This window comes from Pinus tabuliformis, chromosome 5_2, assembly GCF_031772625.1.
Source record: "Pinus tabuliformis cultivar Carrire ecotype Pingquan chromosome 5_2, CPIR1, whole genome shotgun sequence".
Taxonomy (NCBI): Eukaryota; Viridiplantae; Streptophyta; class Pinopsida; order Pinales; family Pinaceae; genus Pinus; species Pinus tabuliformis.
Genome location: NC_142306.1, coordinates 1101901458 through 1101928352, shown reverse-complemented (window position 1 = coordinate 1101928352; position 26895 = coordinate 1101901458). Strand labels below are relative to the sequence as shown.

Below are 26895 nucleotides of genomic sequence, written 5' to 3'. Positions count from 1 at the left end.
TAGATAACTGATCTGCTTCTTCATTCCTTTCCCTGTAGATATGGCATAATGTAAACCTGTTAAAGAGAGTCTTCAGATATAAAATCTCTTCAACAATTGTCATCAAAATTTGATTTTGGCAAACAGCTAAACCATTGATCCAATTTATAACATTAAGAGAGTCCCCAAATAACTGTATAGAGTTGATACTTTTGTGTTGTAGCCAGCATAATAAGAGACGTAAAGAAGAGAGTTCTGCAAAATTCGATCTTTTAATGTATTAAGCTCATAAGAAAATTTAATGCGGTAAATGTTTAATTAAAATTTTTAATGTGACAAAAAATAAAAATCAAGACTTTAATAAATTAAAAATTTTAATGGGCCATAGGCCACATAAAAAATTTAATTTTTAAATGTGAAAGCGTAGGTCCTTTTGATTTAGATTAAAGTCACATGAAAACGAATATTTTTTGAAGTTTTTTTTTTCGTCTTAGATTTTTGTTATGAAACAAAATTAAAATAAAACATCAAACAAAACTAAAGTTACATGAAAAAAAAATAAAAATTGAAAAGCCCAAAAAATCAAATCGAATTTGTAAAACACCCCACCCTTACAAAATAAATATGAAATCGAAATTAAAAAAAAAGGAACTAACCCTAACGCATTTTAAAACATAAAGTAAAAAAAAGGAAATCGAAGTGTTATGTTTGGTTTGTGTGTAGGCTCGGATGTCGGTGGAGAGAACTCACGAGCAGAGCAGCGAGCAGGAAGGCAGGTTGAGGTTGTAACTCGATGGAGGGCGAACACAGATGGATAGGGAGGAAGGAGCCACAGGTTTGCAGGTTGAAAGGAGAGGCGATGCAGGTGATGAAGAAGACGCAGGCAGGCAACGTGAGGGAACAACGATTTGCAGGAGTGATGGTTTGAAAAACTGAAGGAAAAGGGGTTGCAGGTTGGTGAGGAAGTGTTGCGGATTAGAGGGAAGGGGTTAATAGAAAAACCGAGCTCGATTGCAGGTGGAATGGAGCTCGAGAGGGGTTGATGGTAGCGTTAGGGAGATGCAGTGAAGGCTACGGGAGGAGAAATGCTAGCTGAGGATGGAGAGGATGGCAACAAATAAAAAAAATTCGAAATTTGTAGCAGATGGAAAACCCCAGGCAATAGAGAAAAGAGAGGCTTCCAGGCAGAAAATGGTAGCCTCAAAAACTCCAGAACAAAACAAAAAAATTTAATTTCAAACCAATATATTTTTTTGCTTCAGATTTCCTTCCAGGAGAAACTTATAACAACCATAGATTTAAATTTTTCAAACCCTCGAACTGTAAAAAGAATAATGCCCCTGCAAGATGAGATTGAGGCCAAATCTTACCCTCTAGGGCCTAGATATGGCTTCAAATAAAGATTTCCCTTTCAGATTTGTGTCTGCAATGACAAAAACAAAACACCCAGAAACCAGATATACAAATAAAATTGAAAAACCTAGAAAACCCAGTTAAATAATTACAAGCCGAAGGCTTTATGTAGCCAGATCTATCATCATGCCACAATTTTTTATTTATTAATTAATTAATTTTATTTTATTTTTAAAAGGTGCTAACTCGAAACCCTCTTGTATCACAAAAACAAAAATCTTATAATAACCCGGGACTAATTTAGCTGGGCTCTTCAGGAAACACAGATTGGGAGTTGGCTGGTCCAACTGAAAACTTCTCCTAACGCCCGATGATCTAAATCAAGATTTCTCTGCAAAACTCGATCCAACCATTAAAAATAGAGCGAGAACCATGTTGCTTGGGAGCGGGGAGCGGGAGTGAAAACGGGAGTAAGAGCGACTATTTTCAGAAGCTCCCGGTTTGGGAGCGAATCCGGGAGCGATTTTTTTAAAATATATATATTTTTTATATTTTTTAATTTTTGATACATATATGTCAACAAAAACATGTAGAATGATGAATTAGACATAAAAAACATAAAAAAACATAGATTGATAACTGAACCATATCACATCAATCATCTAGAAATTATAATCGTCATCAACCATGTCCACAAGTTAGTAAAATACATATTACAACTGCAACATATTGAGTCTCATGAATCATGATTCATCAAATTCAATCTTAAAGTTTCAACTTCAAGCTTTCAAAATTGAAAATTCAATAACATTTATCATCATTGATCACCAAAGTTGTACTTGTAAGCTAAGTTTAACCATTACAAGAAGTAATATCTAAGATTCTAAGATATTTCTAAATCCTAACTTCTAACTGTTAACATGATATGAAATGTTATAAATTTATAAAATGAAACATGAATAATGAAATGAAATGAAACAACTTTAGTCTTTCATGAAGCATCATATTCATAATTCACATCATTACCAATGAGTTACAATTGCCAAGGCCCAACTTCAAACTTCAAATTTTCATTGTCACAGTGATATATTGTTTACAAAAAATATCATTATGATATGAAAGAGTTAAGAGTCAAGAGTCAAGGACTCAAAACTCAATAGTTATGAAAACTAAATTCTACTAGAAACTAAAAAAGACAAGTAAACTGTAAATCAGAATCTACATGTGGCCCTTGCCGTGAGAGTCTCCAGGAGTAGAAGCAGGTCGTGGTGGTCTTCTAGGAGTCTCCCGCACAGACCGACGACTAGAACTAGAACCTCCACGTGAGGGTGTAGATGGAGGTGGCGACAGCAAAGGAACAAGACTCGGACCTCGAGCACTGCTATTGGATGGTGGAGGTGGAGGTGGAGGTGGAGGTGGCATGGCTGCTGTAGCTGCTTCATCTTCATCCCTTACAAGTTCCTCTTCCAGTTCTTCAATATGTACAATGCCATCCTCCAAATTGTCATCCTCTGGGTGATTGTCCCAAATTTTATATGTGGGATACTCATAAGCCCGATCACAGTAATGACTCAACAACTTCAAGTTGTAGTGCACATAAACCAAGCTTTCTGCTCGGTTTTCATTGAGTCTGTTTCTTTTCACATCATGTATGTAGCTGTAGGTGCTCCAACACCTCTCTGTAGAAGAAGTATTTACAACCTGTGAAAGAACTTTTTTTGCCAATTTTGGCAAAAGTCCATGGCCGCCATATGTTTCCCACCATGTGAGAGTATCAAATCTATCTCTGTCGTCCATTGCATGGAAGTTACCATACAAACCAGTGCCACTGAAGTATCTGCCTATTTCAAAGCGCACAGCGACACATTCCTCCCTGTCAGGTACCAACTTTTCTAATGCTTCCAAATATCCTTTAGTTACCTCTGGATCTAAATGGGGTTTGGTCCTAACCCCACCCCCTGCTGCAGGTTGGCCCAACCAAGATGTAGAGTAGTATTTTGGCGTAAGGATATACGCCAAGCAATGTAGTGGAAGATTAAGCCTATTCCACCGTTCACACACACAATCATGAATCAGTTTGTACAAGTTGGGATCTCTATTATGAACAATGTCTTTTATTTCCCCCAACATGGTATCCATTTGCTCATACACCTCGCCAATCACTGGTTTGTCTGTATCTGCAAACTGAATCATGTGATAAATTGGCTTGGTGAAATCCAATACCTGCCTCACACTTGTCCAAAACTGCCCATCAAGAGCGGCCTCCTCCACCATTTCAAAACCTGCCATGTCAGCTACATTTGTAGCCCTTTCCTTTAATACCTGCCAATGTGGACTTGATACCATGCTAGCTAATGCCTCTCTTACCTTCAAAAGGCGCTTGAAGGTGAGGTAATAGCTACCAAATCTGGTCTTCGCAATCTTCAACAACTCCAATCTCGAGTGACTGCGGAAAAGGCCATGGGTATTGCTATGATTTGTAATAAATTTTATCATTTGTTTGCCTTTCTTGTACAAATCACCAATCCAATGTTACTTGGGAGCGGGAGCGGGAGCGGGGAGCGGGAGCGAAAACGGGAGCGGGAGCGACCATTTTCAGAAGCTCCCGGTTTGGGAGCGAATCCCGGAGCGATTTTTTAAAAATATATATATTTTTATATTTTTTAATTTTTGATACATATATGTCAACAAAAACATGTAGAATGATGAATTAGATATAAAAAACATAAAAAAGCATAGATTGAACCATATAACAACAATCATCTAGAAGTTATAATCTTCATCAACCACGTCCGCAAGTTAGTAACATAGTAACATACAACATATTGAGTCTCATGATTCATCAATCTTAAAGTTTCAAGCTTTCAAAATTCAATATATAACATTTATCATCATTGATCACCAAAGTTGTACTTGTAAACTAAGTGTAACCATTACAACAAATAATATCTAACATGAAATGAAATGTTATAAAATGAAATGAAATGAAACAACTTTCAACTTTCATGAAGCATCATATTCATAATTCATTACTAATGAGTTATAATTGCCAACTTCAAACATAAATTGTCATATATTGTTTAAAAAAATATCATAATAAATATGAAAGAGTCAATAGTTATAAAAGCTACTAGAAACTAGAAAAGAGAAGTAAATCTATTATCTATTTCTTATGCTTGGGCCTCTTGCCACCACGAGAAATGTCTAATTTTTTAGTCTTGTTGCAAAATCAGGATCTTTGTCATTAATATCACCCTCCAAGCATTAATATCCAGAGGTATATTTGTCATTACCTTTGTATCTGTATAGGGATCTTTGTCATTAATATCACCCTCTAAGCATTAACATAAGATAGAAAAAGCATAGCATGTCAAGTCAAGATTTTGTTTGAGTGATGCGTACATTTTTAGAAGGGTCATGATAGAGGAGTTCGACAACCAATGTCACTAACATCAAGGTACATAGAGGGATTGGTACTCTTGATTAAATATGAGTTCCATACCCTAATACATGACAAAATTCAATGGAAACATTACAATCCCCCAATCCTGAAATCCTGAAAAACTGATAAGTCTGCTGGATTTTGAATGAAATCTAAAATTCTACTTTCTCCATATGAAATCCAATGAGGACGAAACCACTCTCAAACATCCTGAGTCATTTCATGGTAATGTTAAAAATTTAAGTAAAAGGATGAAAATGAAAATTAAAGAAAATGTCACTTTTACTTTAAGAATTTAACATTACCATGAATAGCATATCAATACTAGGGCCTAGACTTGATCATTAAGCTGCCCCACTCAAAAACTATTTGTTTCTTTCAAAAAAAATTGCATTTCGAACATTACTACAAAAAAAAAAATGCAAAAAAGGCAAAACGCTCCCGAAAACGCTCCCGAAAAGGCAGGGAGCGAAATTTTTTTTAGGGAGCGCGCTCCCGACCCGCTCCCGAGTCGCTCCCGCCCGGAGCGCGGATCGGGAGCGGGAGCGAGGGGGGGGGGGGGGCGCTCCCCCGCAACACTGCACCAATCCATTAGTATTGTTCATTTTTGTTTTTGACAATATCATGCAACAGAAGGTTCAATGTGTGAACCAAACATCCAGACCAAAATATGTTGGGGTATTTATCCTCAATAATTGCTCCCGCTGCCTTACAATTAGGAGCATTATCAGTGATGACTTGGATGACATTGTATGGGCCAATACGCTCAATTGTTTCAAGTAATGCTTCTGCAATGTTGATGGCGGTCTTGAACTTGTCTGAGTAATCATGTGCAGCTAGAAAGATGGGACCACTAACGGACACAGCAAGAACACTTACCAATGGCTTGCCTTTTACATTTGTCCATCCATCAGATACAATGGACACCCCATGGTCAGTCCAAGAACTTGTCATTCTATTCAAAGAATGTGATATTTTTGCTTTTTCATGATCAAGGCCAACGGTTCTTGCCTTGTCATACCCAGGGCTCTTGTATCCTTTAGGGGCATTATTTATGGCAAAAACCATTTCGTGCCAATAAGGTGAGCGAAGAACATTGAATGGTCTCCCACATGCATAGAGAAACCTGTAAACCTTTGAATCCACATCATTCCTACACCCCTCATCAAGGAAATTTGATATGGTTCTACGCCTTAAAGATGATGACCCTGTGCCTCCATATCCACTGCCTTGGGAGGATGCTGAAGGAGTTCTTTGTGATTGTGAGCTTGGTTCAAAGAAACCCCTTGATTTTTTTGATCTGTATTGGGCTTCCTCCTCTTCCCTTATGTATTTGGCTCTATCCGCTGCTGACACCGCTGTACAAGTTTTCATTCCTATTTGTTTGTCTTTATCCCATGGCCTTTTCCCGTAGAGGTGTCTTCTAGCACGGGTGTATGAACCTGTATAACCAATGTTGCAATGGGGGCAATGAAATTTAGTGGTTCCACCCCCTCTCCCTGTTTCAACCCTGTTAACATATTTCCACAATGGATTTTGGTCTTGTTTAGTTTTTTGAGGGTCATGTTCACCCTCCTCCAGCTCCTCGTCACCGGGGTTTTCACCAATTTGACTTTCTCTAGCTTCTTCATCCCCCTCTTCAGTTTGGCCCCTCCGTTTCCTACTCTCTAGCACCATAATAACCATAAAAGGGACCAGGAAGAGGAAAATGCCCAGAAATATAGCCAAGTCCATGGTGTTTGATGTTTGTAGGGTTTTGATTCAAAAATCTGCAAATTAATTTAATTTATTGGGATTAATTAATTTAATTTATTAATTTAATTTAAATTCATGATTTTTAAACTCAATAAACTAAATTAAACTAACTAAATTACTACCTAACTAACTAAACTAACTAAATTAATAAGCTACTTACCTCTGCAGGCTTGCTCCTCGCTCCTCGGCACTTGCTCCTCGCTCCTTTGCTCTTGCTCCAAACTCTTGCTCAATGAAGTAACAATGAATTTCTTTTAGGCCCATTGGCCTTTTAAAACCAATTTTTTTTTTTTCTTTTTTAATGCGATTTTTTTGGCGTCCACGGAAATTTTTTCCATCGGATCGCTCCTGACGCCCATCGAAACGCTCCTGGAGCGATTTTTAACGCTCGGGAGCGATCGCTCCCCGATTGCTCCCTGAAATGCTCCCGAAAAAGGCAGGGAGCGCAAATTTTTTTAGGGAGCGCGCTCTCGAGGCGCCTCGGAGCCGCTCCCGCACGAAGCGCGCTCCCGAGGCGCCTCGGAGCCGCTCCCGCCCGAAGCGCGATTCGGGAGCGGGTTCGGGGGGGGGGGGGGGGGCGCTCCCCCGCAACTATGAGCGAGAAAATAATAATAAAGCTTAGACAAATAGAGATACCTGCTATTACGTTCAAAATTTAAATTATTATTCAAACCTCAGCGACTGAGCAAGATACCTGTACTCAAATCACTCTTTAGAAGCTATCGTCAATGGCTTTAGGAAAAATTATGCATGAGATAAAATATCTTACAATATTCCCATGAAGAGTAACACTAGCAGGATTTAACCCAAAAGTCTTTCTTTATTATCCAGAAAAAAGGATTACACCAGAGCTTCTTATGAAGCACACGACTCATAGATCGGATGGATCGACTGACAAATGACATCATATTTAAAGATAAATCCTCCAACGACTAGTTCGAGTGATCCTCGTCAAAGTAATCTCGACTGTTGATGAAGATCAAAATTTCTTTTAATCTCATCTGGCGAAATATTTAATTCTTGTGGAAATTCGCAATTTTTATTTAAATGTTTGACTTAACCCCCAGAGATCAAAGGTTTAAAATTTATCAAAATAAATAATTTACCTTAGTCTCGAGAACTTTTAAAATTTATTTTTTTAGGATTGACAAATTTTTCCTTTGGAAAATTTAAATTTACCTGGGACCTAGAATTAATTAAATTTCTGGCTTAGGATTTTAATTAATTTTGGGCTAGAAAATTTAATTAATTAACCTATGAGGGGATAAATTATTTTTCAAACTCCTAGGACACTTTACATCATGATTTTCATATTTTTTACATCATAATGGGCAAAACCCATTTGTAACAGACCCTCACAGACTACCCATTTCTGCGACACAAGTATAATCCAGCAGACCAAGTAATTTGTAGTAAAATAACCTAACCAAATAGTTAGGATTATTCCCAAATTATTTTTACATAGACTTGATCTAGAACACTAGGACTTGCCTAAGATCCTAGCGATAAAATCCATTCCAGTTTTGGGGTAAGACTGGAGAGAAAAACTCTGCTGACCATCCGAAAATGAATCGGTGAGATGAAAAACCTCCTAGAATGGAAATTGTCACTAGAAAGGTAGGTTTACCTAGGTTGTTACATACATGACACAGGTCTGCTAAGATTATTTACATTATACACATGCAGAATGGGTTTACATAACATATTGGAAGTCATGCTAATGATGATAACTGGACGGCACGGACACATCGATCATGCGCTATCCCTTTTGCGAAAAAAGGGGGTGTATTGCTATGGGTTGTTGACACGTAGTGGTTAATAGGGTTTATTTTGAATTTTGTATATATTGGGGTTTTGGGAAAATTTTATTTTCATTTGTGCAAGTGAAATCTCAAGTCATATCAATTTTGTGAGGGTTTCTAGCCTCCTTGAAGAAAATCATTGGGGTTTTTAGGTGGATCTAGGCCTAGGAAGGCAAGATCCACCCTCTAGCTCCCCTCCAAGCTCAACGCTCAAGCCAAAGAGGAAGCCACTAGCCCTCAAGGAAGATTTTGTGGCGATATTGAAGATTTGAAGCAAATTTTGAAGCGTAACCATGGTCAACAAAAGATCCTGAACATCAATCTCATTGTTACACTTCTACAATCATGGCTGCCATGCTTAATATCAATAGTATTAAGTTACCATCTATTAGAATCAAGGTGCTAGCCTTCTTCATAGGGTCAAGATATAAAAAATGATTGATGTTAGCCAAACATAAAGTATACCAATTATATCAGATATCAATATTTTCAAGTAGCTTCATAGAATCAAGAAATTCATTATGTAAGATACTTGTTCAACATCAAGTGCACCATTATGAATCCAAATTACTTTCATATGCATGCATGAACCAATTGAGAAGGAGACATTCTGACCATACCTTAGGGCTTACCTTGCCATCCAATATTACAGCTGAAACATAACATTGAAACAATATACCATGCATACCTTGTAGTGTTCAAATACCTGTGCATCTTTTCATTTGACATAGGCAACTTGTAGCACTTTGTCATCTTTTCATCAGGTACCTCTTTACCTTTTCCAGCTTTAGCATTTTCTTTCCTGCATCTCAAATGATCATTAAGGGGGATCCTCTTATTACATCTCATCAATGAGGTTAGAAACATCCAAATACTCAAATATACATGCAGGAAGTATAAGTAATGATCAAAACAATAATCAGATCAATAAGTCTAAACAAAAGTAAGGATATAGAGAAGCATCATAAATCAGAAAGAACTTATCTTCAATGAGAGGTGATCCTCTCCCTCTTGAACCAACCTTCAAGAGCCATCACTGTCTATTGTCCATATGACAATGTTGCCTTCACTATTTCAATCAACTTTATCAACAACTAGGTCTACTAGGGACTATCCCATCTAGGGATTCGTCAAATCTATCACAAGCACTCGAGCATATTCACATTGACTATGCCAGGTTTCATATCTCAAATATTTGCCATAAACCAAGGTTCGAGAGCCTCATAATATCCATCAAACCCTAATACACAAACTGCCTAAGGTTTTCTTCAAACCCTAGAATTCTTTTAGGTCTCCTCCATCTTCTCTTGCTTCAGTCAAAGGTGTCTCCATGGGGGTGATGTCCATGAATTTTCTTCAGGCCAGCTCTAGTACCATGTTAATTTTTCTTAGGGCTATATTGTTCTTTGCTTTGATAGTTGCATTTCTTCATTAACACATTAAATTCACCCCATAAACATCATAATATTATTCAAATTTACATCATTATTCAGCAGCATATGCAACTATGTAGAAAGAACAATATCATCATCATCAATGCAGCGGAACATAAAGGAACAATAGAAGAAAAATATTCACACATAAAGACACCAGGATTGGTTGGAGACCAGGGCAAAACCAACTGCAGGGAAAACCCTTTCAAATTCTTCTTCTTAGTAGATTTTCATCAAATGATTTAGCAAAAGAGAGTATAATGATCCATATCTTCATTTATGCAACTAACCAACAAAACAACTACAACATCCATGAAATGAACCCAACAATGTATATACTCAAAAATTTGATTCTGAAGTCTGTAATGAACTGTCACTATTTGCGGTCAATTGCCAAACACTGCGGTCACAGAGTAAAATTTTTGGAAGACTAAGATTTCATCTTTTAGGTCTTGGTTGCATGAAGGAGCTGTCATGCGAGCAACTATAGCTTCCCAGTTGCTCCCTTAACCCTGACATGCGAGCGATTGGGATCAGATCTGGACTGCGGAAACCCTAACTCCCAGTCGCATGGATGGGGAGTTGTCCATGTGACTGGAAGGCTCTAGTTGCATGGATGCGTTGTTGTGCGAGCGACTGTGGTCGAATCCTTCCTATGTTGTGCCTGCGACTGAGGCCCAAAACTCTAAATCAGAGATGCGAGCTTCAGACCCTGTAATTTCACCTCAGAGCGAACCTGATCCTCTGCGGACCTCAGACCTGTGCGAGCCAAAAACCACAATAGAAGAGTGTCTCATGATTGTGTCCAAATGAGGTAGAGGTCACTTGTATTTATAGCCTTCCAAGGGTGTCCACTTTGCTTTAGGGCCGACCTTGACAAATGTGCACATGTGGGCTTTTCTTCATAAGTACACTTTCCCTTATCTGATTTGAGTGATCTTCAGGTTGATTTTGGTCTTCTCGAGAATTCAATGCAATCATTATCTCTATCAAGTGAGTTGTCAAAATTGGAATTTGACTGCGGTTGCATATTTTTAACATTCTATGGCATTCCTGAGGTAACAAGACCAGACTGTGTGTGGTAGACAATGATTAGTGATAGGCTCTTTGAATTTGATATATCACTGTTTACTAAAAAATTAAAATTGTGTGTTTGCAAATTATGGTGGACAGTAAGCCCTAGAATAGTATGATTTTTATTGGAGGATTATATTGTCATTGAATCTTATATTTGTTTTCGTAAAAAATTCTACTGTTTATGTATGTCGTTATTTGAAAAGCTAAGTTACCGGAAACGCTTGAAGAAATTGTCGGAAACGCGGATCCCTGTTTCCGAAACGGAAACGGATACGATCCTTGTCCGAAACACCGTAAAAACGTTTTTGTGCCGTTTCAAAAAATCGGAAACTTCGGATTCAGAATTGGATACGTTTCCAAGGGTTTTTAATTTTTTTGGATCCGTTTCCAGATTTAAATCGTGATCAGAATCCACCCTTAAAATGTTAAAACGCATGAAAATTTGTTCAAAAATTTATACAAACAGAAAAGGATAAATGTTCAAAAATACAAACATAAGGGTTTGATTAATGTCTTGATAAAGAGATTTATTTGAGCGATAATTTTCAGTTTGGTTAAGGGACCAAGCTGACATTGAGAAGATTGAAATGTTCAAATAGGTCTTGACAGAATATCCCAATGATCCCATGGGACTTTTAATTGTCGTGAAAGGAAGATAGATACCATCTGACATGCATGTCATGTTCTTTGAAGGAGTTGGACCCGAAAGCACAAAGGTTGTAGCATTTCTGATTACATTACTAATGATGATGATAATATGTCGAATGTTATAATAAATGCTATTGATGATGACACTGTTTATGCTGAATTGATGATGATGATGATTTGTTTATGCTGAATTCGTGATGGTGATTACGTATTTTTAGATATAGAATCTAGATTCTAAAAGATGAATGGTAATATATATATATATATATATATATATATATATGTCGTTTCCTTGTCGTATCGTATCCAGATTTTTTGCAAATTTGTCGTATCCATATCCGTTTCAGTGCAACTTAGTTGAAAAGGGAACCTTGGCTAAAAATAAGATCCTAAATTTCCCTAGGACATTACACTCCTTCCATTACATCTATACACTTAGGATGTCGACTCCCATTAGTTGGTTCCTTAACCATGGCTCTTGGCCATGGAGTCTCTCCCCTCCATTGCTACTTACACCAACACCTACTGATTGAATGGCTAACCTTGGAAATGCCACCTCCCCTTTGGGGTTGGAAGCACCTAATAGGGTTGACTACTTAGCCACCCCTACAAGGGTAGGGAACACCTTTACGAGACTTGGTCTAGTTAGATAGTTGAAGGTGATCTCAGTTTGAAGTATTAATATGCCCTTAACACTTATGTATGATACACTTAGTTGCATTTATGATGTTAGTCTCTAATGAATGGCTACTTTTGCTTGGGTTTGAGTTGGCTTTGCTAGGTGGTCTAGAGTAGTAGATGCCTTGAGGGCACCCTACTTCCCATGATGCCCAGTGTTGGAAATATTGAGAGGGGTGAATCAATATTTTTTCATAGATATTGAACATTTTAAGCATCAAAACAATTAACCAATAACATCACATCAAAGGAACACAAGAGGTATATGAACAATATATTTATATTAGAAGTGAAGCTACAAATTCCAGATTTGCCAGCTATGATTGGAAGGGCTACAACCCCAAGATTTACCATCTCCCATTGGAAGGAAGCGATAACCTCCTGAAGGAAGCTACAACTTCCTTCCCTAGCACCACCCTGCTACCCTATAGAATAAAATATAATATAAATGAAAAACTTCTGTGGCTCTCGTCCAAATACAACAATATTCAAACAACTTTAATATTGCCATGTCCAATATGTAAACAATACAATTCATACCTGAGATAATTAATACAATAAGTGCCCTTACTCTGTCCTCCACAAGAAAGGTTTCAAATATCTGCTCCAGAACAAGCACCAAAGGTCTACTACAAGTATCAAGGTCTACTCCAACAAGGGCTCTGCTACAAATATCAAGTCTGCTACAAATTCATCTTGATTTAGGCTATCAAAAAGATTCAGATCTTTTAAAAAGAGACCTTAGAAACGCTGAAATAGAGCCTCAGAGTGAGGTTGAAATTCAAACTCAAGGAGGGATACAGTAGGCCTCAGACCAGGCCACACTTAGCCCCAAAATCTTGCCTTAAACAAGGCTGAGTTTTATTCCAGAACAACTCTCAGAACAAGGCCCAACTAGGCCTCCAGCAGATCTTGTTTTTTCCTAGAAATGACCTTCAAACTTCAGATCAAAAGCTTCAGATTTGTCCAGCAAAAGATCCAATAGAAAGATGAAACAAAAGCACCCTAGCAACTCGACCTTCTTCTAGTATTCAACAAGGCTCAAGACCTTGAATTACAGTTGCTAATTTATTACGTCAAATCAGCTGAAATCTTGCCTCCATTTGACCACAACTAGAGCGTATATATTTGTGTGTGTGTTTGAGGGAGGCCTAATTTGGGGCCAACCTAAACTTAAAAAATAAAAAATTTCTTTGAACAGACATGTCCTTTAGGAGTCGACCTTAACTTATATCAAGCCGACCTATAAGAGAAAACTAAGAACACTTAAAAATTCAAATTGTCTTTCATGGACTCTTCTTTCAAGGCAGATTAGGACACATGATTTAGGCTAGTTTAATTTCCAATTTACCTTTTAGGGCAACAAAGAAGTATTAAAGCCATAAACTTTTTGGGGCAAAACGATGGTGCGAAAACCCATTGGGGCTTTAGACTCAAAAATTAATAATTCTTTAACCCGGAGGACCCACAAGGCGTGCCACCTATCAAACGAAATGGTGTGACAAGGGATACCAATCCGGAGAGTCCTTGCATCCAAAATTACTTGATTTATGCATGCACATCACCAAACAAATAGCTCCCATTCACCCTTTGACATCAATGACAATTTTTCCAACACCGAGGTCATACATTACATTCTAGAGAGCATGATGAGTTAGCAAATGCAGGGGAGCCGACTTTTGGCAAAGCATTGGTCTTTTTGATGATTTAAGCAGTTGATACACATCCCAGAGCACCCCTAGGAGTCAGAACGTTGGGATTCTCTTGCCTAGCATGGAGGATTCTTGATGATGTACCTGTGGACCCAACGTGCCCCTAGGCCGATCTTGACACTACTCGATGGGCATACCTTTATTAAGGGCCCAAATGAGGATGTTCATCCTTAGGATGATTGAGGAGGGCTTGTTGCACTTGATGGAGCCCTACCGTTGGAAAGAAGAGGCACCACATAACTCACTTGACATCCATGGAGATAATGTCTAGCACCCACAACTGGATTTTGGACCCTTGGAGGTCCTTTGATGCATGATTTGGGGATTTTCCTCAAAATAAGGATAATCATGATGCTTGGAGACATTTTAAGTCTTGTCTTTGCCTTGATGGAGCATTTGGAGCCCTAAAAGGGCATGACACTATCACCTTTTTAGGTTTATGATTCACACGTGTGGGCTTAGCTTGACATATTATGTTGTACAACTAGTGGGATGGCTTGTAACCCAAATTTACTTTTCGTCCATTAAAAAATCAAACTTGTGTAGGGGATAAGATTTAAAGAGGTGGACCTTATATAGGTAGATAATCACCTCTTTCATTTTGTTCATGATCGCTTGTGGAAAACTCCACCTCTCTTAGAGATCTCGACCTAGCTATTGTTAACTTGCTACTTTGTGGAGATGTGATCCTTTATGGATTTTTGGCTATTGGAGACTAGTGCTTGCTGTGGATACATCATTTTGGGATAAAGAATGCTTGTTCTTGGATATCTTGTGAGTACTTTTTTGTTGAATATCTTTCATGTATATTGCATGTAATGATTATTGCTATGGTTTCTATGTTCCATGACTAAATGCTTATATTTATATGAAATGATTGGTGAATTTTAGATGCTTTAATTTTATATCCTTGGACTTCCGTAGAGAACCTCATAGAGAGCTTTTCTCTAGTAAATTTTTCCCCTCATAAAGTGATAGTTAGGGTTAACAAGTAAAAACCTAGGGTTTTCCCCCTTACTCCCTTCAAGGGTTTGATATCTCCATGGTCTAAATCCGTAAGACTCCATCATCCAAGTAGATAGAAGGCATTGACATCCATATTAGTGGTAAAAAATTGTAGAACTTTATCTTTTTGTCTCTCCCCTAAAATTTTGGTCCTTCAAGGCAAGTCACTAGGGTTAGGGTTTCATGCCAAATTCAACTAGGGCATGAGTGTTGATTTGATTGGAACTCGTTCCAACTTCCTGAGCCTTAAAACATCAAAATCTAGCAATTTGCATGGTTGAAAATGCTTCCTTAGGGTTGATGTCATCAACCCTAGGCAATTCTAGGGCTTGAAAAACCCTAATTCTTCATCGAAGCTTCAACTTTGGTTCACTTAAAGGTTTGTTGCTCCTATTGTTCATCATACCTTTTAAGCAAACCTTTTCTCTCCTCTTGTATGCCTAATTGTGCTATTGTTGAATTATACATTGAAAACCCTAGGCTACAAGTTTCTCTTTATAGGCCTCTTCATAGGTACACTATTCCTTATCACATAGTTGTTCTTAGCTTGAGCACCTTGTCTAAGTCTATTGACGTGTTACTTTTGAACCTTTGACCTAGAATACCTTTTAGGTTACCTATACTGGGAAGCTTCCTATGTGGTGAAATTCCACTAAAGAGCAGGAGGTGGAGTGCTGAGGTGACAATGGCATCCACCTCATTGTTGTATCTTAATTTGGCTATCGTCTTGTGAGGCCTTTCACAAGCCCTGCTAGATTTTGAGGCAACAAGGATTACAACATGTAGTCTTGGACTTTGTGCTTGTCTAGGGATTCACAGTGTAACAAAATCTGGGTAGCATGGGAAACACCTTTCTTAAAGTAAAAATTTGTAGAGGATTTACAAGGAATAAATTGCTACTAGGAATATTTGAGCTCAACTCCACTATTATGACCTCATATATTGAAGTAAAGTTTGTTGACAAATACATCATGCCTTTAGGCTAGGTAGTAAGACATTTGTTGCCAATTCATATAATATACATTTTATAACCAGACATAAATTTAAGCAAAGTTATTCCATAGGTCTTGTATATCCAACATGAACATAGGATTTCTTGATGTTGATCATTCAATGAGTCCACTCTGACAACCTCACATACTCATGTAAAGTTTGTTGACAAACACATAATGCCTTCTGACCATAAAATAAAACTTATGTTGCGATTCATTCCTCATATATATGTGTGTGTGTGCGTGTTTCATTTAAAGGGCAATATACAATTGCTATTTTTAGGAAGTTTCTCATCTAAAGGGCAATATACATGTCAATAGTTTTGTAGAATGATATAAAGACATTCAATTATGATCTTCCCCCACGTATAAGATGAGCGTGTCTTTTTGGTGTCAATCCTTCTTTAACACGATATTTATTTATTTTGTGTGTAATGCATTTTCCCCAGAAACCCATTGGGTACTTTCCCACATTCTGAGGATGGTACCCAGGGTAAACTTGATTCTTTAGGGCTCAAGGTCAAATGAACAGTTAACAATGGGCTTATGAAGAGAGAAGGCATGCCACAAAGTGGGATTTGAACCTTGGTGGGAGAGGATAATAGCTTTCATTTTAGCTACTCAAGCTACACCCAATTGACAACCTTACCCTGATACTTATATTATTGAAAGGGATGAAATTGTCTTCCCTTCAAAAAGTACATGCCGAGCCATCATTACATCAAATTAACCTTCCTCCTACCTACCTATGCAAGTAGGTGTTGAATGGTGTTGTCATTGATGCCAACGTCAACGTTGAATGCTTTTAATATTCGTTTAAGGAAGCATTTATTGGAAGCCCCAATTGACAAAAAGCCCTAGAAGGAAGCAAGTCTTTGTGGTGTGGTCATGATCCCCCACATTTGATAAAGTTTTTGAATGAGATGATTAGTGTTTTTGCTTACCAGACCATCATCATTGGATAGTCTTTGACGTGCCAATTCCAATGGTAGGTGGCATGCCACATAACTCCTCACGGTTAAGGAGATATGCTTCTAACATAAGGTCAAAGTCCCCAAAATGAGATGATGTGGAAGCTCAACAATTGCTAAATATTTATTCAATTCCTGGGACCAAGAAGAATTTTTATTGAAGGACTTAATCAAATATTTTTTTCGAGGTCAATCTTGGTTGCAAAAGAGGATTTTATTATTATAAAGGGCACATTAACTAATATTTGAAGGATAAGTCGGTCCTAATGACCATTGGGGTTTTTGGCTCCAAAAATTTCTTTTTCAAATTTCAAGTTTGAATATTCAAGTCGGCTTCCCTCCTTTTGAACAAGTCGGCTCCTTTTAGAAGCTTCTCCTCCATCACTATAAAAAGAGGTTCGATTTCTCGACGAAGGCAAACAATTTAACGCCTTATCATCTGTGATTGCTCTATGCGGCCTTGAGTAGTCAAGCACATCTGAAGCAGAAGGTCGAAGTCTTGGAGAAGGTTTTGGACTTGATTTTATTTCTTTGGTTAAGGATCTTCTCGCTGGAATCCTTGGTTATTACCTTGGATTCTCCTGAGGCCTACTCGGACCCTTTCTGGCAGATGTCTGTAACAATTTCTGAGGCATTTTGTGGCTCTGGTTGAGGGCTAATCTAGGATCCCTGTGGCAACATTGAAGCAAATTCTGGGCAGTCTTGTCGGCCCTCTTTTCGAGACTCTTGCATGATTAAAAGATGACATCCTTTTGACTTACTGTGGTCACTGCTAAGGGCATTCGGAAGACATCCTCTTATGGAGAAAATTCGTGGATTCTGAGGCTTTTCACTGTGTTTTTGAAGCCAAATGTACAGACCTCTGTGACACGGATCAGAGTTTCTACCAAGGCTGACCACATACTTTTCTGAGACTCTAATTGAGATTTGTTTTGTGGCTGTTGGGATAATTGGTGGCAACTTTCTCTGCAATCTTTTGGACAACTTTTGCTGTGATTTGCTAAGTAATTCCGTGGACCCTATTCAGTGAAAACCTATGCTGCTTGAGGACTGATCTGTGTGATATTTTGTCCTCTCTTCTGAACAAATTTTTGTTGACTTTCTGAGGGCCAGTCCGTGCAAATCAAGGAGACTGCATTGACCTTGTTCAGAGACCTAATGTGAAAGTTTCTAAGGCAAATTTTATTATTTTCTGAAGCAAAATTTGGTGTAATTTCAGAGGCATATCTGCTCAAGTTTGAGGTAAACTCGGTGACCTTTGTTGACATCTCGAAGGTATTTTTGGCATTAATTTTGAGCTTCCCAAGGTAAACATTAAGCCCTAGTCCGAGGCCTAATAACTGACATGAATTATCCTTGGAGTCTCTGGACTATTTTTCATCTCACCTTTTGAGGCTGCTTCAGTTTGATGAATAAGGGTTTCATTGGGTTACTCTTTGTGTTGGATGCATTTGTATGGCAGATCTTTATTATTATTTTGTGGACTGTGTTAGAGTGCTTCCAAAGGTTTTTAAGATCAAGGTTATTATAATATTTGGCCACAGTAGCTATTAGATCAGGTTCAGACCTCATTGAGAATATAAAAGGGTCAGCTTATCAGTCATTGAAAGATAAAAAGGGGCTTCATCTACAACAGTGGATACTGTGTATTAATGGTGTGGAAGACCATCAGACAGCAACATCAGCGCATTGGAATAAGAGGCACAGCTAACAAAGGTCAGATCAGTGGCAGACATTTTCAGGCACATCATTGGGTAGTTCATTGAATAGCCTGTGCAAGTACTGTAGCACATAAGTGTCCCTGCACATGAAGTGGTCCTGAGAAGACAGTGCAATGAAATCTAAGAAATAGTGCGTTAAATCTATTGCATGGTATGATTGGGGTGCAGATTGATGGAGTATTGACGGAGACAGAGGTTATGCATTGAATGCATATGACAGTATGTATTATGAGTCATGATTGAATGTGGAATTGTTCCCAGTGTTATCATATACAACATAGATCTCTGCAAAGGTTATTTCCACTTGTGGCTGGAATATTGTTGGATTCAAACAACAATATCGAGAACGAAGATGTCAGGTACTCTGAAGTCAAAATTGATTTTGTTGCAGGGATCTTGATACTTTGACAAAATGCAGGTAATAACATGTTGCTACTGATTTATTGAGGCTAGGGACTGGCACTATTAATGTACTGTGTATATGTTGATGAGCTGATTAAGAGATAGGATTTACATGTTGAGCAGAAGCAGTTACATCCTTCGAGCAGTTTAAGTATTGTTGATATGTTAGGGCTTGTACACCAGAAATAATTGTATAACTGTTACTGAGATGTATTGGGAAAAGCCAGTGATATAAGTTCAATGTCTTATTACATTTTGGTATACTAACGTCATGCTAGGGTTTGCCATGAAAGATATATAAGCTGTAGTAGATCTGGTTGTTGAGCAGAAAGCTGGATTGTTCAATTAGAGTTTCGATAGTGAAATGTTGTGGCATTTATATAGTATTATGCTTGGGTCACAATTGTGATGTATTTGGCAGACCTTTTGTTGGGCTAGAGTTTGGCAATAAGCATGTGTTATTGAGTTGTTGGGTGACTAGAGAAAGTATATATTGCTGCTATTGCTAATGGATGTATAATGCTGCTAGGGCTTATCATTTGGATATACTGTTGAGAAAAGCTGGCTAGGGTTTCCCTGTATAAGGCATATTGGACAGTTTGTGATGTATGCATATTGCTACTAGGGTTTAATAGCTTGATGTGGTAAGCAGACTTGGTTATTGAGTAGTGACTACGAAGTGCAGTGCAGTGGCTGATCTGAGCAGTTAGGGTTTGAGATTGCAAGGTAACTGTACAATGTTAGATTGACCGTGTAACAATATTATTGACAGCTGTGGTTGGAGAAGTGAGTATAGTATAATCTATCTTATTCGTGTATTTTATATCTTAAGGGTGGTAGGGTGGTGCAAGGCAAAGATTGGAGTCTCTTTCAGGTTGGAGCCTGAGAACACTTCACGGCGGCAGGGTGGTTCTAGGGCAGGTTGGAGCTTGTGCAGGATGTTGGAGCATCCTTTCAATCGGAGCTGATAAAACCAGGGTGTTGGAGTGTCCTTCCAGTTGAAGTTGGTAAACAGGGCATTGGAGCGTCCTTCCAGTTGGAGTTGGTAAACCAAGGTGTTGGAATGTCCTTCCAGTTGGAGCTAGTAAGCCAGGGTGTTGGAGCATCCTTTCAGTTGGAGTTGATCAATATTGGAAGTTGGAGCTTCCTATTGATGTAATTTTTTAAAGACCTATATTAAGAAGCGTTCGATGGTTTTTCTCCCGGAAGGGTTTCCAACTTTCCGCCTAAAAATCTCGTGTCTACTGTCTTTGATACTGTGAATTGTTGAATGATGTTGTTGATTTATGTTTTGATCTGATGCTAATGTTAATTAATGCTCTGAAGATTAAAAAATTAGCTGATTGAAGTGAAGCACTGAATTCACCCTCCTCTCAGTATTTCCAACAGTAGGGAAAGTGCATGACATTGAACCCCACACCTATTTCCTTTGTAATCTTTAACTATGAAATTTTTGTTTTCTTAAGTTCATTTAGGGTTCCCAATTTTAATGTGAAGGAGTGAAAGTCAAAATGTATGTTTTAGGTTTTTTGGTTCTACAATGCTTTTGTTATTGAAACAAATTATTGGCTCTGTTGGGTTGCCTGAAAATAAAAGTTACTGAGACAAACAAAGTTTTTCTTCAAGTTAAATACTCCAGAAGACTTGGAATATGTAGATCTCCATTTAGGATACAAGAATATATATTAAAATGTATGAATAAGAATGACGTTACTAATGAGAGTGAGGGTCCTACTTATATACTAGGTAGGTGCCTCTTCATGGGAAGTCATGTCCCATTTAGACATGCCTCTTCAACACTAATTACTAATTAACTAATAATTATTACAATTATCATCATTATTTATATTTAATATATTTTATTCATAACATTGTCTTCCTCTTCAAAAAGCTTTGTCCTCAAAGCTTGTTGATGAAAATGCTTGATTTCTTTTTCTGTTTCAAATATCTTCTCGTCTCAGAATTGTCATCTTTGTTGATACAAGTTGATATGATCCTTGGGGTGATATATAAAATTGTCGCACAGAGAAAGGATCTGACCATCTTAAATTAATCTTTTGTGGAATCTTTCGATTACTAGAAACTTGTGTTGAATTGTTATCACTGCACTGAATTGTGCGCACTTCAGTGTCCTTTTGAACATAAGTTTGTTGTTTTTGTTTTGAGAGATACAAATATGCAAACTGATTGGAATGTCTACTTTTTTGATTTGGATGTAGATAAGGAGTTTGTGTGTGGCAAGATTGAGACCTACTTCAGGTTTTGACGTCGTCGAATTGGTTACAAAATCTTCACCTAGGTTTTTCATCGTTTGAATTGCGACTTTTGAATACGTCCTTACTTTAGTTGGGATTGGATTTGTCTGAATTGTGAGATTAATAGGATCTGTTTTTTTTCCTTTTCTTCGACTTGGATTGTTACGTCTAAAAACTTTGATACTTTTTTCGTGAGTAATTCTTCTAACTTGTTTTTTTAATGATTGCTTATCATCCTTCAGTTTCTTAATTTGAGTGAGTAGACTTTGATTATGGTTTCTCAAACGTAAGAGTTCTTTGGTTTCTGATTCATCAACCTTATTTTCAATGTCTTGACTTTTAAGTTCTTTTAGATCTTTGATTTGTTCCAATAACCTTTGGTTTAGGTTTTTTAAATGCAAATTTTCTTCTTCCTTCTCTAATAGAATCTCGTTGAATTTCTTCTCAACACATTCCTTTTCTTCTTTTAATTTTTTCTTTCGTTCCTTGGACTTCTTGATCTTCACAAGTAATTTTTGGCTATGGTCCCTTAGACGCAAAATTTCCTCGTCTTTTTCTGTTAATTTTTGTTCCAATTTTGCAAGTTTTTCCTCTCGCTTTGTCATTTGCATCAGTTCATCATCTTGAAATTCTTCCGCATTAAATAATTTTTCATATGTTGGACAACATAATCCACAATTTTTATGAATCCAAGGATATTCAATGTATGTTATACAAAATGAACGTTTAGTCCAAAATAATGATTGTTGTGTAGAACTCATCTTGAATTCCTTCATCATTTTCGAATTGGACTCCATTTGTTCGTTGAATATTAGTTATTTTGTGTTTGTAAAAGAACTTAGGGTTTGTAAATAACCATTTTTTTCTTAATTTGTATAATTATGTGGTTTTTTTTTAACTAAATAATATTCTTTTTAACTTTTTTTTTTTAATTATATTTATATTTATATTTTTATCTTTATTGGTTTTTTATTAGTTTTTTTTGAATGATTTCTTTTAATAATTTTATTTATAATTTTGTTTGAATCCTTTTTTCCCTTTATATATATATGTTCTTTTCTATAATTTTTTTTCGATTTTTATTTTATTTTATTTTTTAAAATAGATATAATCTCTTTTTTTTTAACCTTTAATATTTTTTTTGACTTTTTTTTTGGTTAATTTTTTAATTTAATTTAATTTATTATTATTATTATTTTTAAATGGCCAAAGGCTTGGCGATAAATGGAGAATCTCCCACTATATAGCGAAACGCTTCAATTACGATGACAATCAAGTTGACGATGAATTGATGGCCAAAGGGCTGGACCAACCAACATGGCTCTGATACCAAATGGAACGAACACAGTTCATTCTTCAAGTTAAATACTCATGTAGATCTCCATTTAGGATACAAGAATATATTAAAAGGTATGAATAAGAATGATGTTACAAATGAGAGTGAGGGGCCTGCTTGTATACTAGGCAGGTGCCTCTTCATGGAAAGTCATGTGCCATTTAGACATGCCTCTTCAACACTAATTACTAATTAACTAATCATTATGACAATTATCATCATTATTTATATTTAATATATTTCATTCATAACAGTTACAATTTTTATTTTTTTGCCTTAAAGGATATTGGGATGATAGAGTTCAAAAATAGTTCACTTGTTTTCCAATCCTTAGAATGTTAGGAGCAGATTATGAATTTTGAAATTGAGTAGAAGACTTGTTTGTGATTTTCTTCTGGGTATTTACATGTGGCCTATTTCATATTGTAGCTACCCCTGGCTGACTTAAAATTGTTGTAGACCTCATAGAGGAAATTGCTTTTGCTGATACATTTTAGAAATGCATTAATATTTAACTTCTAATTCTTATGTGTTTGCACTTGAACCTTGACTTGAGGGTTGTGTTGATTTGGGGTAGCATCGGATGTGCTCTAGCCACGAAAATTGGTGGAGAGGCTAAAGCACATGAGGTCTCCAATACCCAGAAATGGTTTGGGCAAATTCTAACAATTTGGGAGATATTAAAATAATTAATATTTTTAATGGAGTCCCCAAGTCTAAACTTAGGGAAAAGAAAATATTTGTTGATTTGGGGTAGCATCGGATGTGCTCTAGCCATGAAAATTGGTGGAGAGGCTAAGGCACATGAAATCTCCAATACCCAGAAAGGTTTGGGCAGATTCTAAACAGTTTGGGAGATATTAAAATAATTAATATTTTTAATGGAGTCCCTAAGTCTAAACTTAGGGAAAATAAAATATTAATGTGATTTAATATAAAATTGTGTTAGAATGGTCCAAAGGTCATGGATCAAGCCAGATCTAATCTTAGCCATTGATTAGGGACTTAAACTCGGCCGTTGATTTGTCAATGGGAAATGTATAAGAGGAGGCTTGAGGGTCACTTGGAAAACACACCCCGAGTTGATCAAGATTTTTGTTTTCTGGGGCAGGGTTTGCTGAGGAAGTGGAAAGAGTGATCAGAGTTGCAGCTCAGGGGCAGTGAATACAGAAGCAGAGAGGCAGAGATAGTACCAGGAGGATCAGCACAAAAGCTAGGAGAGAGGGACGCAGAGCTAGCCAGAGGTTTACGCAAAGCCAGCGAAGGCTCACGCAGAGGCAGCCAGAAGCCGTGCAGTGCCTCAGAGAGCCAACGTGGGTGGCGCAGAGGCTCTAAGGGTTGATGCAGTGCCTCCAGAGGCTGACATAGGGCAAGGACGTTGGGCCAGAAAGGGCTGACGCAGTCCCTAGAGGCTGACGTTGGGGTTTTCGTGGGGCAGATTGGAGCTGGGAGCTGTCGGAGTGTTTATCTGGAATATCTGCTTCCGAGTAGAGAGGTACTACTGCTGAGATTTATCTCTGTTGGCTGAGCCAGATTTGGCACCCAGATTGTATTCTGAAACTGCTTAATAAATCAAACCATCAGATAGCTTGTTTTCCCGCATTGGGTTTTTCAGGGGACATTAGTCCAAAAACAACGGTGTCACTTGTGTGCTTGTTTATGTTTCCTTCAGTTGATGATCTATAATGTGTTGAGCATGTACTTGTATTTATTTCCAGTATTTACATGGTAAATAACTTGTTAGTTAATAGAACAAGTTGGTAGGAATAAATTAGTAAAGTACATGAAGGGTTTCTAATAGTTAGACTTAGAGCGACAGAAGCTGTTCCTAGCGGAGAAGCAACAAGGGAGGGGTGACGCAGTGCCTGCGTCATCAAGTTTGAGCCAGGAGGAGGATCAACACTGTGGCAGAAGGGAGCACATCTGACCTACGTAGTGCCCGATCATCTTTCTCAGTTAGGAAGGATTGACGCCCGTGGCCAGGAGGTGCAGATTTTGCTGGTGCCAGGATTGCGCAGAGCCTAGAAGCTCTAACCTTCAGTTTGCTGAGGCATAGGAGGCTGTGGGTAAGATGCAGAGTGAAGCTGGTGGGGTACTATGTTCAAAACATTACCTAACAGGCAAGACCAAGAGGAGGGAGTTGCTACCGAGGATTTCTAGCCAAGAAATCTGGATCAGTGGTGCAGTTGCATTAACGATCGGAGTGAGGGCATTTCAACATTGGCAGAGGGGTTTCCAGGAGGGAAATCGAGGCTCAGAGGGAGTCACACTGAGAACTTCCAGAAGGGAAGTAGAGGAGCAGCGGAATGGCAGTGAGCGGGGTAAGAGACCAGGACAGATTGGACGAAGCCTCAAATTTCGTAGTTTGGAAGGCCAAAATCTTGTCCGTTCTAGACAAGAATCGCCTCAAGGACTTCGCCTTGAAAACGATAGCGATCCTAGTTGACCCAGTTGAGAACGATAAGTATAAGGAAGCAATGGTGAGGGCCAAGAGCATCATCCTTGACGGGGTCAAGGACCATGTAGTACCACATATTGTCGAAAAGGAAATGACAAATGCGATGTGGGAGGCCTTGACGAAATTGTATTCGCATACTTCCATGCAGAGGAAGATGCTACTAGAAAATCAGCTGCGGTCATACCAGATGCAGAAGGGAGAATAGATCGACATCTTCCTCGGTCGATTGAAGGAGATTCGGGATCAGTTGACTTCCATAGGGGCCACGCCGCGGCCGGATCAAGAATTGATGGTGAGGACAACCCTAAACGCAGTCTCAGAAGACTGGGAGGTGTTTGTCCAGAGCATACTTGGCAAGTCGACCCTTCAAGATTGGGAGGAACTGTGGGCAGCTCTTCGCCAAGAAGAGATCAGAATATTGACCAAGGCGGGAAGCAGCGGCAAGGGGGTCAGAATCAAGAAGGAGGAAGAGGAGGATGCTGCCCTAGCATCTGAGGGAAAGCAGGAGAAACAGAATAAGAAGGACCTCTTTAAGGTCAAATGCTTCCACTGTGGGGAACCGTGTCACTATGCGAGCCAGTGTCCAAGGAAGAAGAGCAAGGGAGAGGCCTTCGAGACCAAGGTTGCGCTAGCAAGGGTGGAGAAGGAAGTGGAGACAGATGATGACTGTGTCATGAGTGCTCACACGCCACTTGAGAGGAAGTGGGGAGACATCGAGCTGTAGTCAGATGGACTACAGATGATGAGGGGCAAAATCCTCTAGGTACGCAACCTCTTGGATTATACCTTGCTACGAGAGCCCCAAAGAGGAGTAGCAATACTGGCGAATGTTAGTAGGGATGGATGCGGATGGAGTGACAGAGGGAGCTACAGTGCAGGATTCCCAGGACAACGTGAGGCAGCAGTGTGAGATGCATGGAGTTGTTGCAGCAACACGAAGGTCAGAGAAGGGGCACTTGTCAACGACCTAGGGAGTTTCAACATCAAGGGTGTCTCTAGCCTGACAGAGATGTCAGATTTGGGAGATCAGTTACTTACATCTCAGTAATTGAGTTGCAGTGCAGCAGTTAGCTGTGGCAGTGCTATGGGCAGCACGATGTAGCATGATGAGAGGGGTTGCTGTACAGATGTAGCAAACGCAGTGGCAGTGGCAGGGCCATGGGTAGCAGTACATGATGCAACAGTACAGAGGATGTTGGGCAGCAGGCCTAGCATCAGCACCAGGACCGATGTCGGATGATCAGGGTGATGCTCAGTGAAGAGTATTACTAGAGCACAATCCTCGCTAAGAGGAAGTGTTGATTTGGGGTAGCATCGGATGTGCTCTAGCCACGAAAATTGGTGGAGAGGCTAAAGCACATGAGATCTCCAATACCCAGAAATGTTTTGGGCAGATTCTAAACAGTTTGGGAGATATTAAAATAATTAATATTTTTAATGGAGTCCCTAAGTCTAAACTTAGGGAAAATAAAATATTAATGTGAATTAATATAAAACTGTGTTAGAAGGGTCCAAAAGTCATGGATCAAGCCAGAGTTAATCTTAGCCATTGATTAGGGACTTAATCTCGGCCGTTGAATTGTCAACGAGAAAAGTATAAGAGGAGGCTTGAGGGTCACTTGGAGAACACACTAAGTTGATCAAGAATTCGAATTTCTGGGGCAGGGCTAGCTGAGGAAATCGGAGTGATCAGAGTTGCAGCTGAGGGGCAGTGAATACAGAAGCAGAGAGGCAGAGAGGGTACCGGGAGCATCAACACAGAACCGGGAAAGAGGGACGTATAGCCAGTCAGGGCCACGCAGAGCCAGTCAGGGCCCACGCAGAGGCAGCTAGGAGGTGCACAATGCCAGAGAGAGCCAGCATGGGTGACACAGAG

The 26895-nt window shown here is 38.6% G+C and overlaps 1 protein-coding gene across 1 annotated transcript in view; it reads left to right on the top strand.

Moving 5' to 3' along the window:
* LOC149163084 (uncharacterized) overlaps positions 1 to 26895 on the top strand; it is a 289574-nt gene that overhangs the window by 117080 nt on the left and 145599 nt on the right. The window lies entirely within an intron of this gene.